This window comes from Ranitomeya variabilis, chromosome 2, assembly GCF_051348905.1.
Source record: "Ranitomeya variabilis isolate aRanVar5 chromosome 2, aRanVar5.hap1, whole genome shotgun sequence".
NCBI lineage: Eukaryota > Metazoa > Chordata > Amphibia > Anura > Dendrobatidae > Ranitomeya > Ranitomeya variabilis.
Window position 1 is genome coordinate 938,925,000 of NC_135233.1, and position 12,303 is coordinate 938,937,302.

The following is a 12,303-nucleotide window of genomic DNA, read 5'->3' on the forward strand; positions in this document are numbered from 1 at the left end:
GGGCCATTATAGGTTGGGGAGAGAAACTTTACATCAGAAGATACTGCCATCAGAGTCACTGCCGGCTGTTGAGTGCTGTAGGACAGTAGGAGGTATTCATCAAATTAATTATCTGACCCTGCAACTGAAATTGTGATGACTCCAGACTCTTGCATTCCCTAGCCAGATCCTGAGTCATCTGCATCAAATTGGCCACTTGGTCACAGAGTGTGATTAGACTGCATTCAAATGAAAAAGGAAAGCGTATTGGCCAGATGTAATGTGACGCGGAGTCACCTCTCATGCAGGGAGATGGGATAGTCAAGGAATCCAAGGTCAGAAGCCGGTAGAGAATATCATAAACAGAAGCAAGAGAGAAAGGTGTCGTCAGGGAACATTCCGAGGTCAGAATATGAGGAGATAGCGCATCAGAGCAGAAGGGGTTAAACAGACAGATGGTCAGAATGAGGTCTAAGGTCAGGCAACAGAAGATCAAACAGAACGCAAGGAATAGATAGAGCAAACCACACAGTAGCTGAATGTACATCTGGCAGAGGTCTGGTAGAAACAGCCCAATTAAATAGACTGGCAATCACCTGGGACAATGAACACCTGGGGACAGCCAATGCTTCCCAGTCTTAGGTTGGACGGCCGAGCTGTCAATCAAAGTACTGACAGTTTCTGCATGACCCTGTACCAGATTGAATGGCTAAGCTGTCAGTAACTGCATCCCAGACACACTGAGGGGTGGAACCGTGAAAAAGTTATTTTACAGGAAAGAATGTTTAACATTTTTTTTCCTGTAAACTCCAATTTCTCATTGATTTTGTATGTTTTATTGTCAGCCCTTAAAGTGGAGTAAAAGTGTGACACCATTGTTCTCAGCAGCAATCTGTGAGTCAGAGATGCTTCCAGAGGTCTCTCCCATGCTGTTCTCCTTCTATTCAGCACCTTTTTCCATCCATTTCTACATTTTCACTACACCTCTAACCTCCTGATAGGGTCTGCTGGAAAAATGCTCCAATTTCTCATTGACTTCCATTATACTTGTTTCCTGAAATGAGCATCCGAGCATTAGGAATTGCTTGGTTCGAGTAACGAACATCCAAGCATTTTAGTGCTCGCTCATCCCTAGTGAAAACATAATTGCCATCATAAACTTGAAAAACTGTAATATCTCAGCAGCCTCCTAGCATTACATTATCAAACACAAGGGTAGAAGGGTAGTTTCAACTAATTTAACATTATTGGAATTGAAATGTGAATAAACCAGTGAGAGGTACAGATTGGCACAAAAAACTACTAAGCAAGGAAGCATGTTAGGCCGGGGTCACACTAGACCGTAATACGGACGAGTGCTATGCGATAAAAAAATCGCATAGCACTTGGCCCAATGTTAATCTATGGTGCAGCTCCCATCATCCGATATTTTCTCCACCATATTCAGGATCCGAGTGAAATCGCAGCATGCTGCGATTGTCAGCGTATCTCGGCCGAGACTCGCCAATGCAAGTCTATGGGTGCGAGAAAAAAAATCGGATTACACACGGACCATGCGTGTGCATTGCGAGAAATACGCACCGGTGTTAGAGAAAAGCCGGTAATTCAATTGCCGGCTTTTCATTTCTCCTTCACAAACCCGACAGGATATGAGACATGGTTTACATACAGTAAACCATCTCATATCCCCCTTTTTTTTTGCATATTCCACACTACTAATGTTAGTAGTGTGTATGTGCAAAATTTGGGTGCTGTAGCTGCTAAAATAAAGGGTTAAATCGCGGGAAAAATTGGCGTGGGCTCCCGCGCAATTTTCTCCGCCAGAGTGGTAAAGTCAGTGACTGAGGGCATATATTAATAGCCTAGAGAGGGTCCATGGTTATTGGCCCCCCCTAGCTACAAACATCTGCCCCCAGCCACCCCAGAAAAGGCACATCTGGAAGATGCGTGTATTCTGGCACTTGGCCACTCTCTTCCCACTCCCGTGTAGCGGTGGGATATGGGGTAATGAAGGGTTAATGTCACCTTGCTATTGTAAGGTGACATTAAGCCAGATTAATAATGGAGAGGCGTCAATTATGACACCTATCCATTATTAATCCAATTGTATGAAATGGTTAATAAAACACACACACATTATTAAAAATTATTTTAATGAAATAAACACACAGGTTGTTTTAATATTTTATTGCTCTCTCAATCCACCAGAAGACCCTCGCTTGGCAAAATAATAAACCCACAATATACATACCCTCTGATGAACTGTCAGGTCCCACGAAGTAAATCCATCTGAAGGGGTTAAATCATTTTACAGGCAGGAGCTGCGCTAAAGCACTCGCTCGTACCTGTAAACCCCGGGTACTGAATGGAAAGCAGGATGATCTGTACTTACATTGAGTCGCGGTGAGGCACCCTCTGGTGGATGTTCTCATGAACTGCAGCCTTGGAAAAGTTCCCACGCTCGAGATCATATGAGTGCATCCTGCAGAGGGCGCCTCACCGCGACTCAATGTAAGTACAGATCACCCAGCTTTCCTTTCAGCACCCGGGGTTTACAGGTACGAGCTAGTGCTTTAGCGCAGCTCCTGCCTGTAAAATGATTTAACCCCTTCAGATGGATTTACTTCGTGGGACCTGACAGTTCATCAGAGGGTATGTATATTGTGGGTTTATTATTTTGCCAAGCGAGGGTCTTCTGGTGGATTGAGAGAGCAATAAAATATTAAAACAACCTGTGTGTTTATTTCATTAAAATAATTTTTAATAAAGTGTGTGTGTTTTATTAACCATTTCATACAATTGGATTAATAATGGATAGGTGTCATAATTGACGCCTCTCCATTATTAATCTGGCTTAATGTCACCTTACAATAGAAGGTGACATTAACCCTTCATTAACCCATATCCCACCGCTACACTGGAGTGGGAAGAGAGTGGCCAAGTGCCAGAATAGGCGCATCTTCCAGATGTGCCTTTTCTGGGGTGGCTGGGGGCAGATGTTTGTAGCCAGGGGGGCCAATAACCATGGACCCTCTCTAGGCTATTAATATCTGCCCTCAGTCACTGGCTTTACCACTCTGGCGGAGAAAATTGCGCTGGAGCCCACGCCAATTTTTTCCGCAATTTAACCCTTTATTTGACACGCTACAGCGCCCACATTTTGCACATACACACTACTAACATTAGTAGTGTGGAATATGCAAAAACAAAAGGGATATGAGATGGTTTACTGTATGTAAACCATGTCTCATATCCTGTCGGGTTTGTGAAGGAGAAATGAGAAGCCGGCAATTGAATTACCGGCTTTTCACATATATCGCGCTGAACTGAATATAAATACAGAACATATATATATATATATGTGTGTCTCCATGATTATATATATATATATATATATATATATATATATATATATATATATATATATATATATATATATATATACACTGTAGATATGTTTTAATGAACATTTGAGCACATAAATCCATTAGATGTTGGTTTTGCAAGCCTGCGAGAAAATCTCGGCATACGGATGCCATACGGATGTCACACAAATGTCAAATGGATCATTTGATGCGAGGAAATCGCATCCTCGCACTGCACACGGATCACTGTTTTGGAAACATTTGTGCGATTCTCGTCCGTGAAAAACGGACCGTTTTTTTATACGTTGTGTGTGACCCCGGCCTTAGATCAATTCTGGAGTTGGACAGAAAATCCCCAAAGGGTTACATCTTCAGTCAGATCTTAATTATATTTATTAGTTTACATTTTCCTGTCATGTATTTATCACATATCATTACATGCATGTATTTGTTCATATTCATTATCTTTGATATTCAGAAATATTTGACACTTTTTATAGTTTTCTCTTTTTTTAAACTCCATTATCTTAAAGGGAATTTGTCAGCAGATTTGTGCTACTTCATCTGAGTGCAGCATAATGTAGGCAAAGAAACCCTCAATCCAACAATGTACCACTTAGTTTGCTGGGGGCAGCCATTCTGACAGAGTAAGAGTTCTTAGTTTTAGTAATGCAGCAGAGCTGAAAAGCTAACCCCGCCCACACACAAGGCTGTACATAGTCTATTGACAGTGGGATGCTTATCACAGGAGGGGGTGCGGTTTGGACTACCAGTCAATAAACAACAGACCTGGTAGTGTTAATGTCCTAGTGATAAAACATTCACTGTAAGAAAGCAAAAGCACACAGCTTGGTATGTGATACATCATTGAATTCTGTGTTTTAACTCGTACCTCATGCTGTCCTCAGATTACCTAGTAAAAACCTGCTGACAAATTCCCTTTAAAGGTTAATGACTCATTCCATACTTAACTATGCATACTTGAATATAAACCGCCTCGGTCAATGTGACATTTAGTGTGCCATGGTTAAAAACTGCTTAGATGCATCGGTTTGAAATGCATCGGTTAAGTCCTCTTTTTTCAAGATATCCTGCATTTTTAGTTTTTCATTTTATTTTGATGTGGAGTAAAGTGTGGGACTTCTTACCCTTGTTTTCTTGGGATCCACCCTCAGTAATTCTGTTTTCCACTCAGATTTCATTGCCCAAAAGCCATTTTAGGATCCATTGGCCCACCATGCAATCATACACAAATTGAGCAGAACACAATATTTTTTCTTTTTTGGGTAATGTGTATGCTGTCTCTCCCCCTTCTTAAGATGACCATACATCTCAATTAGATGTCTAACCTACCTAACCTACCCCAGATTTTCTTTATTCCATGGAGGAAGAGTTGGGACTCCCCCCTACACAATAGTTGTTCTTGGCGAAATTGTAAGGTTTGGCCAATGTAATGGCTGCCTTTACTGCACGTTTGATGAATGCTGACTGCTTTTATTATAATGTCCAACTCTAGCTCTTGATACTATAAATGTATTTCTGCAGAAAACACCCGCTGATATAAACGACACAGGATACGCTCTATAGGCATCCTATCTGTACGGCAATCAATTATTTACACTTCATGCCAAGCATTCACATTTCAGTCTCTTCCTAGCACATGACAGACCTTCTCGTCACCCGCCATTGTTTGATAGAAGCATAGCCCATTTATTCTGTGCAAATGAAAAACTGCTAAATCCTGAAACAATACAGAGAAGTTATAAATAGAGCGGACAATTGAGTGATCTTTGTTCTAAAGTGTAGCGAAAATTTGCAACAAGGCAAAAGCACAGCACAATGGTTATTCATGGCGCTGATGTTTATTGATGAGTCCTCTCCAGCCGGGAAGGATTTGGATGAGAGGATGATAGAACTCAGGCACAATACAGTCATTGGTGGGGTTAATTCACAGAATGAAGGGACAAATTTATCTTGTCATTTAAGGCCACAGTTTAAATAGTAGTGATGTCAGCTGTATCTATGCTAAAGGGGTAGTCTCAAGTTTGTAAAGTTATCAGCTATCGTTGAGATAGGGGGGCCAACTGCTGGGACCCCCACTGCCCCGAAATTCAGGGCTCTGAGAATCCAGAGCCCAGTTTGAATGGAGCAAAGGTTGATCAAGTGCACTGTGGCTCCACTCATTATAGGAGTTTTCGAAGACCACCAAATTGTAGCACAGCTATCTTCTGCAACTTCATTAACCCCTTAACGACCGCCGATACACCTTTTAACGGCGGCCGCTAAGGGTACTTAAACCACAGCGCCGTTAATTAACGGCGCTGTGGAAAAAGTGAATAGCGCCCCCCAGAGTCGGATTTTCTTTGGGGTCTCGGTTGCTGAGGGTAGCCGAGACCCCAGAGAACATGATTCGGGGGGTTTTTACCGACCCCCGAGTTGCGATCGCCGGTAATTAACCGTTTACCGGCGGTCGCAACAAAAAAAAAAACGCGATTTGCCATTTAATTTCTCGGTCCTCCGATGTGATCGCACATCGGAGGACAGAGAAATAGGGTCCCCGATGGCCCCCGATAGCCCCCCCAATACTCACCTATCTCTCCCGGTGCTCCTCGTGGCTCCCGATGGGCGCCGCCATCTTTTTCCGTGGAAAAAATGGCGGGCGCATGCGCAGTGCGCCCGCCGCCCGGCCCCCGGAAGATCTTTGGGGTCTCGGCTGCCGGGGGTAGCCGAGACCCCAAAGAACATGATCGGGGTCGGTTTTTACCGACCCCTGTTTTGCGATCGCCGATCTGTAATTCTCTGTCCTCTGATGTGATCGCACATCAGAGTACAGAGAAATAGGGGGATTCGGGGACCCTATCATACTTACCGGTGTCCCTGGGTCCTCCTGCATCTCCTCCTGCCGGCCGGCTTCTTCCTCGGGAAAGAAAATGGCGGGCGCATGCGCAGTGCGCCCGCCATCTGCTGCCATCTGCCGACCGGCAGGAGAGACGAGTTGGGGCTAAAATTAGGGATAGGGTTAGGGCTAGGGTTAGGGTTGGGGCTAAATTTAGGGTTAGGGTTGGGGCTAAATTTAGGGTTAGGGCTAGGGTTAGGCTACTTTCACACTAGCGTTTTTTTGGCTTCCGTCGCAATGCGCCGTTTTGGAGAAAAAACGCATCCTGCAAAAGTGCTTGCAGGATGCGTTTTTTCTCCATTGACTTGCATTAGCGACACATTGCGACTAGTGTTGAGCATTCCGATACCGCAAGTATCGGGTATCGGCCGATACTTGCGGGTATCGGAATTCCGATACCGAGATCCGATACTTTTGTGGTATCGGGTATCGGTATCGAAACAACATTAATGTAAAAATGTGTAAAAGAAAGAATTAAAATAAAAAATATTGCTATACTCACCTCTCCGACGCAGCCTGCACCTTACCGAGGGAAGCGGCAGCGTTCTTTGTTTAAAATTTGCACTTTTCTTTCCTTACGTGAAGTCCCGGCTTTGTGATTGGTTGCGTCGCAGTCACATGGGCGACGCAACCAATCACAGCAAGCCGTGACGTAATTTCAGGTCCTTAAGGATTTTAAAATTACGTCCCGGCTTTGTGATTGGTTGCGTCGCGATCAACCAATCACAAGCCGGGAGGCTGGACAAGCGCGCATTTTAAAATGCGCGCGTGTCCAGCCTCCCGGCTTGTGATTGGTTGACCGCGAAGCAACCAATCACAAGCCGGGACGTCACGGGAGGTTGGACAAGCGCGCATTTTAAAATGCGCGCGTGTCCAGCCTCCCGGCTTGTGATTGGTTGACCGCAAAGCAACCAATCACAAGCCGGGACGTAATTTTAAAATCCTGAAGGACCTGAAATGACGTCACGGCTTGCTGTGATTGGTTGCGTCGCCCATGTGACTGCGACGCAACCAATCACAACGCCGGAACGTAATTTTAAAATCCTGAAGGACCTGAAATTACGTCACGGCTTGCTGTGATTGGTTGCGTCCCGGCCACATGGGCGGCACGCGACCAATCACAAGCCGGGACTTCACGTAAAGGAAAGAAAAGCGCGAATTTTAAACAAAGAACGCTGCCGCTTCCCTCGGTAAGGTGCAGGCTGCGTCGGAGAGGTGAGTATATCAATATTTTTTATTTTAATGCTTTCTTTTACACATTAATATGGTTCCCAGGGCCTGAAGGAGAGTTTCCTCTCCTTCAGACCCTGGGAACCATCAGGGATACCGTCCGATACATGAGTCCCATTGACTTGTATTGGTATCGGGTATCGGTATCGGATTGGATCCGATACTTTGCCGGTATCGGCCGATACTTTCCGATACCGATACTTTCAAGTATCGGACGGTATCGCTCAACACTAATTGCGACGGATTGCCACACGTCGCATCCGTCGTGCTTTGGTGGACCGTCGGCACAAAAAAACGCTACATGTAACGTTTTTTTGTGCGACATGTCCACCATTTCCGACTGCGCATGCGCGACCGGAACGCCGCCCCCGCCTCCCCACACCTCACAATGGGGCAGCAGATGCGTTGAAAAACAGCATCCGCTGCACCCGTTGTGCGGCGCTTACAATGCTAGCGTCGGTACGTCGGCCCGACACACTGCGACAGGCCGAGTACGACGCTAGTGTGAAAGTAGCCTTAGGCTTCTTTCATACTTACGTTGGTACGGGGCGGTCGCAATGCGTCGGCCCGACGTACCGACGCACGTTGTGAAAATTGTGCACAACGTGGGCAGCGGATGCAGTTTTTCAACGCATCCGCTGCCCAGTCTATGTCCTGGGGAGGAGGGGGCAGAGTTACGGCCACGCATGCGCGGAAATGGCGGACGCAACGTACACAAAAAAGGTTACATTGAAATTTTTTTGTGACGACGGTCTGCCAAAACACAACGGATCCAGTGCACGATGGATGTGACGTGTGGCCATCCGTCGGCAATGCAAGTCTATGGGCAAAAAAGGCATCCTGTGGGCACATTTGCTGGATCCGTTTTTTGTCCAAAACAATGGATTGCGACGGATGCCACACGACGCAAGTGTGAAAGTAGCCTTAGGGCTAGGGTTAGGGCTAAAGTTAGGGCTAGGGTTAGGGTTAAATTTAGGGTTGGGGCTAAATTTAGGGTTAGGGTTAGGGCTAAAGTTAGGGTTAGGGCTAGGGTTGGGGCTAAAATTAGGGTTAGGGTTGGGGCTAAAGTTAGGGTTAGGGTTGGGATTAGGGTTAGGATTAGGGTTGGTATTAGGGTTACGTTTGGGATTCGGGTTACGTTTGGGATTAGGGTTGGGATTTGGGTTAAGGTTGGGATTAGGGTTAAGGTTAAGGTTAGGGTTGGGATTAGGGTTAGGGGTGTATTGGGATTAGGGTTAGGTTTGAGGTTAGGGTTGAGATTAGGATTAGGGGTGTTGTTATGATTTTCCCAATGGCAGGGAAAACAAAATAACAACGGACTAGCTCTCGGGTGATGGGAACTAAAGTGACCGTGACCTGAACCTGACACAACACTGGAAGTAGCCGGGGAGTGTTTCCTACGATGCCCTAGACACCACGCGCCAGCCGGAGATCTAACTACCCCTATCAGAGGAATATACAGGCCTGCCTTACCTCCAGAGATGAACCCCAAAAGGAGATAGCAGGCCCCCACAGATATTGACGGTGAGTCAAGAGGAAAAGACATACGTAGGATGAACAGCAGATTTAGCACAGTGAGGTCCGCTTACTAGATAGCAGAAGTACAGGAAAGAGTCACTTCACGGTAAACTTCAAAACACTACTCAAAAACACCATCCTGAAATTACTTTAAAACTCCAGTGACAACTCATGCCACTGGAGTGGCAATTTCAGTCCACGAGAGCTTCCAGCTACAGAGAGTCACATTGCAAATAGCTGGACAAAAATAGCATAAACTAGAAACAAAATTCAACTTAGCTGAACAGGATCTTGAGGCAGGAGAATGCAACAGAATGCTATTGATACATTGTTGGCCGGCATCAGACCAGCAGCCAAGCAGCCTTAAATAGGAAACTCCCCTAATGGGTGTCAACAGGTGATCAATGATAGAAGAAGGCAAATAAGTGGCACTACCATAAAACACCACCGGGGGAGCCCACAAACAGAATTCACAACAGGGTGTGTTGGATTTAGGGTTTTGATTAGGGTTATGGTTAGGGTTGAGATTAGGGCTGTTTTGGGGTTAGGGTTGTGATTATCGTTAGGGTTGTGATTAGGATTATGGATCGGGTTGAGATTAGGGTTAGGGGTGTGTTTGGGTTAGGGTTGGAGTTAGAATTGGGGGGTTTCCACTGTTTAGGTACATCAGGGGGTCTCCAAACACGACAGCCAATTTTGCGCTAAAAAAGTCAAATGGTGCTCCCTCCCTTCTGAGCTCTGCCGTGCGCCCAAACAGTGGTTTACCCCCACATATGGGGCATCAGCGTACTCAGGATAAATTGGACAACAACATATGGGGTCCAATTTCTCCTGTTACCCTTGTGAAAATAAAAACTTGGGGGCTAAAAATCTTTTATGTGGAAAAAAAAATATTTTTTATTTTCACTACTCTGCATTATAAACTTCTGTGAAGCACTTGAGCATTCAAAGTTCTCACCACATATCTAGATAAGTTCCTTAGGGGGTGTAGTTTCCAAAATTTGGTCACTTGTGGGGGGTTTCTACTGTTTAGGTACATCAGGGGCTCTGCAAACGCAACATAACACCCACAGACAATTCTATCAAAGTCTGCATTCAAAAATGGCGCTCCTTCTCTTCCGAGCTCTGCCGTGTGCCCAAACAGTGGTTTACCCCCACATATGGGGTACCAGCATACTCAGGACAAATTGGAGAACAAATATTGGCATCCAATTTCTCTTGTTACCCTTGTGAAAATAAAAACTTGGGGGCTAAAAATCTTTTTTGTGGGAAAAAAATATGTTTTTTATTTTCACGACTCTGCATTATAAACTTCTGTGAAGCACTTAGGCATTCAAAGTTCTCACCACACATCTAGATAAGTTCCATGGGGGGGTCTAGTTTCCAAAATGGGGTCACTTGTGGGGGGTTTCTACTGTTTAGGCACATCAGGGGCTCTCCAAACGTGACATGACGTCCGATCTCAATTCCAGTCAATTTTGCATTGAAAAGTCAAATGGCGCTCCTTTGCTTCCGAGCTCAGCCATGCGCCCAAACAGTGGTATACCCCCACATATGGGGTGTCGGCCTACTCAGGACAAATTGTACAACAACTTCTGGGGTCCATTTTCTCCTGTTACCCTTGGTAAAATAAAAATTTGGAGGCAAAAAGATCATTTTTGTAGAAAAAATGCGATTTTTTTATTTTCACGGCTCTACGTTATAAACTTTTGTGAAGCACCTGGGGGTTTAAAGTGCTCAACACACATCTAGATAAGTTCCTTAAGGGGTCTAGTTTACAAAATGGTGTCACTTGTGGGGGGGTTTCCACTGTTTAGGCACATCAGGGGCTCTCCAAACGCGACATGACGTCCGATCTCAATTCCAGCCAATTCTACATTGAAAAAGTAAAACGGCACTCCTTCTCTTCCAACCTCTGCGGTGCGCCGAAACAGTGGTTTACCCCCACATATGGGGTATCGACGTACTCAGGAGAAATTGTACAACAACTTTTGTGGTCTAATTTCTCCTGTTACCCTTGTGAAAATAAGAATTTGTGGGCGAAAAGATCATTTTTGTGTAAACAAATGCGATTTTTTATTTTCACGGCTCTACGTTATAAACTTCTGTGAAGCACTTGGGGGTTCAAAGTGCTCACCACACATCTAGATAAGTTCCTTAAGGGGTCTAGTTTCCAAAATGGTGTCACTTGTGGGGGGTTTCCACTGTTTAGGCACATCAGGGGCTCTCCAAACGCGACATGGCGTCCGATCTCAATTCCAGCCAATTCTGCATTGAAAAAGTAAAACGGTGCTCCTTCACTTCCAAGCTCTGCGGTGCGCCCAAACAGTGGTTTACCTTCACATATGGGGTATCGGCGTACTCAGGAGAAATCGCACAACAAAATTTGTGGTTAAATTTCTGTTTTTACTCTTGTGAAAATTTTTAAAAAAATGGTTCTGAAGTAAAATGTTTGCAAAAAAAAGTTAAATGTTCATTTTTTTCTTCCACATTGTTTCAGTTCCTGTGAAGCACGTAAAGGGTTAATAAACTTCTTGAATGTGGTTTTGAGCAGCTTGAGGAGTGCAGTTTCTAGAATGGTGTCACACTTGGTTATTTTCTATCATATAGACCCCTCAAAATGACTTCAAAGGTGATGTGGTCCCTAAAAAAAAGATGGTGTTGTAAAAATGAGAAATTGCTGGTCAACTTTTAACCCTTATAACTCCCTAACAAAAAAAAAAATTTTGTTTCCAAAATTGTGCTGATGTAAAGTAGACATGTGGGAAATGTTATTTATTAACTATTTTTCGTGACATATCTCTCTGATTTAAGGGCATAAAAATACAAAGTTTGAAAATTGCTAAATTTTAAAAATTTTCACCATATTTCCATTTTTTTCATAAATAATCGCAAGTAATATCGAAGAAATTTTACCACTAACATGAAGTACAATATGTCATGAAAAAACAGTCTCAGAATCAGCAGGATCCGATAAAGCGTTCCAGAGTTATAACCTCTTAAAGTGACAGTGGTCAGAATTGTAAAAATTGGCTCGATCATTAAGTACCAAATTGGCTCTGTCACTAAGGGGTTAATAATGAATAGTGCAGCCAGTGCGCAAGATTGACCGCTGCTGCATTCACACTGGACTCATCAGTGCCCCTGTTCTCAGGATCAGTGGGGTGCCAGAAGTCGGACTCCCAGTGATTGGGAAGTTATCCCCTATTCCTCAAAAAGGGGACAACTTTCAAACTTGAGAAAACCTCTTTAAAAGGAATCTGTCAGCAGGTATTTGCTATCTCATCTGACAGCAGCATGATGTCGGCAAAGAGA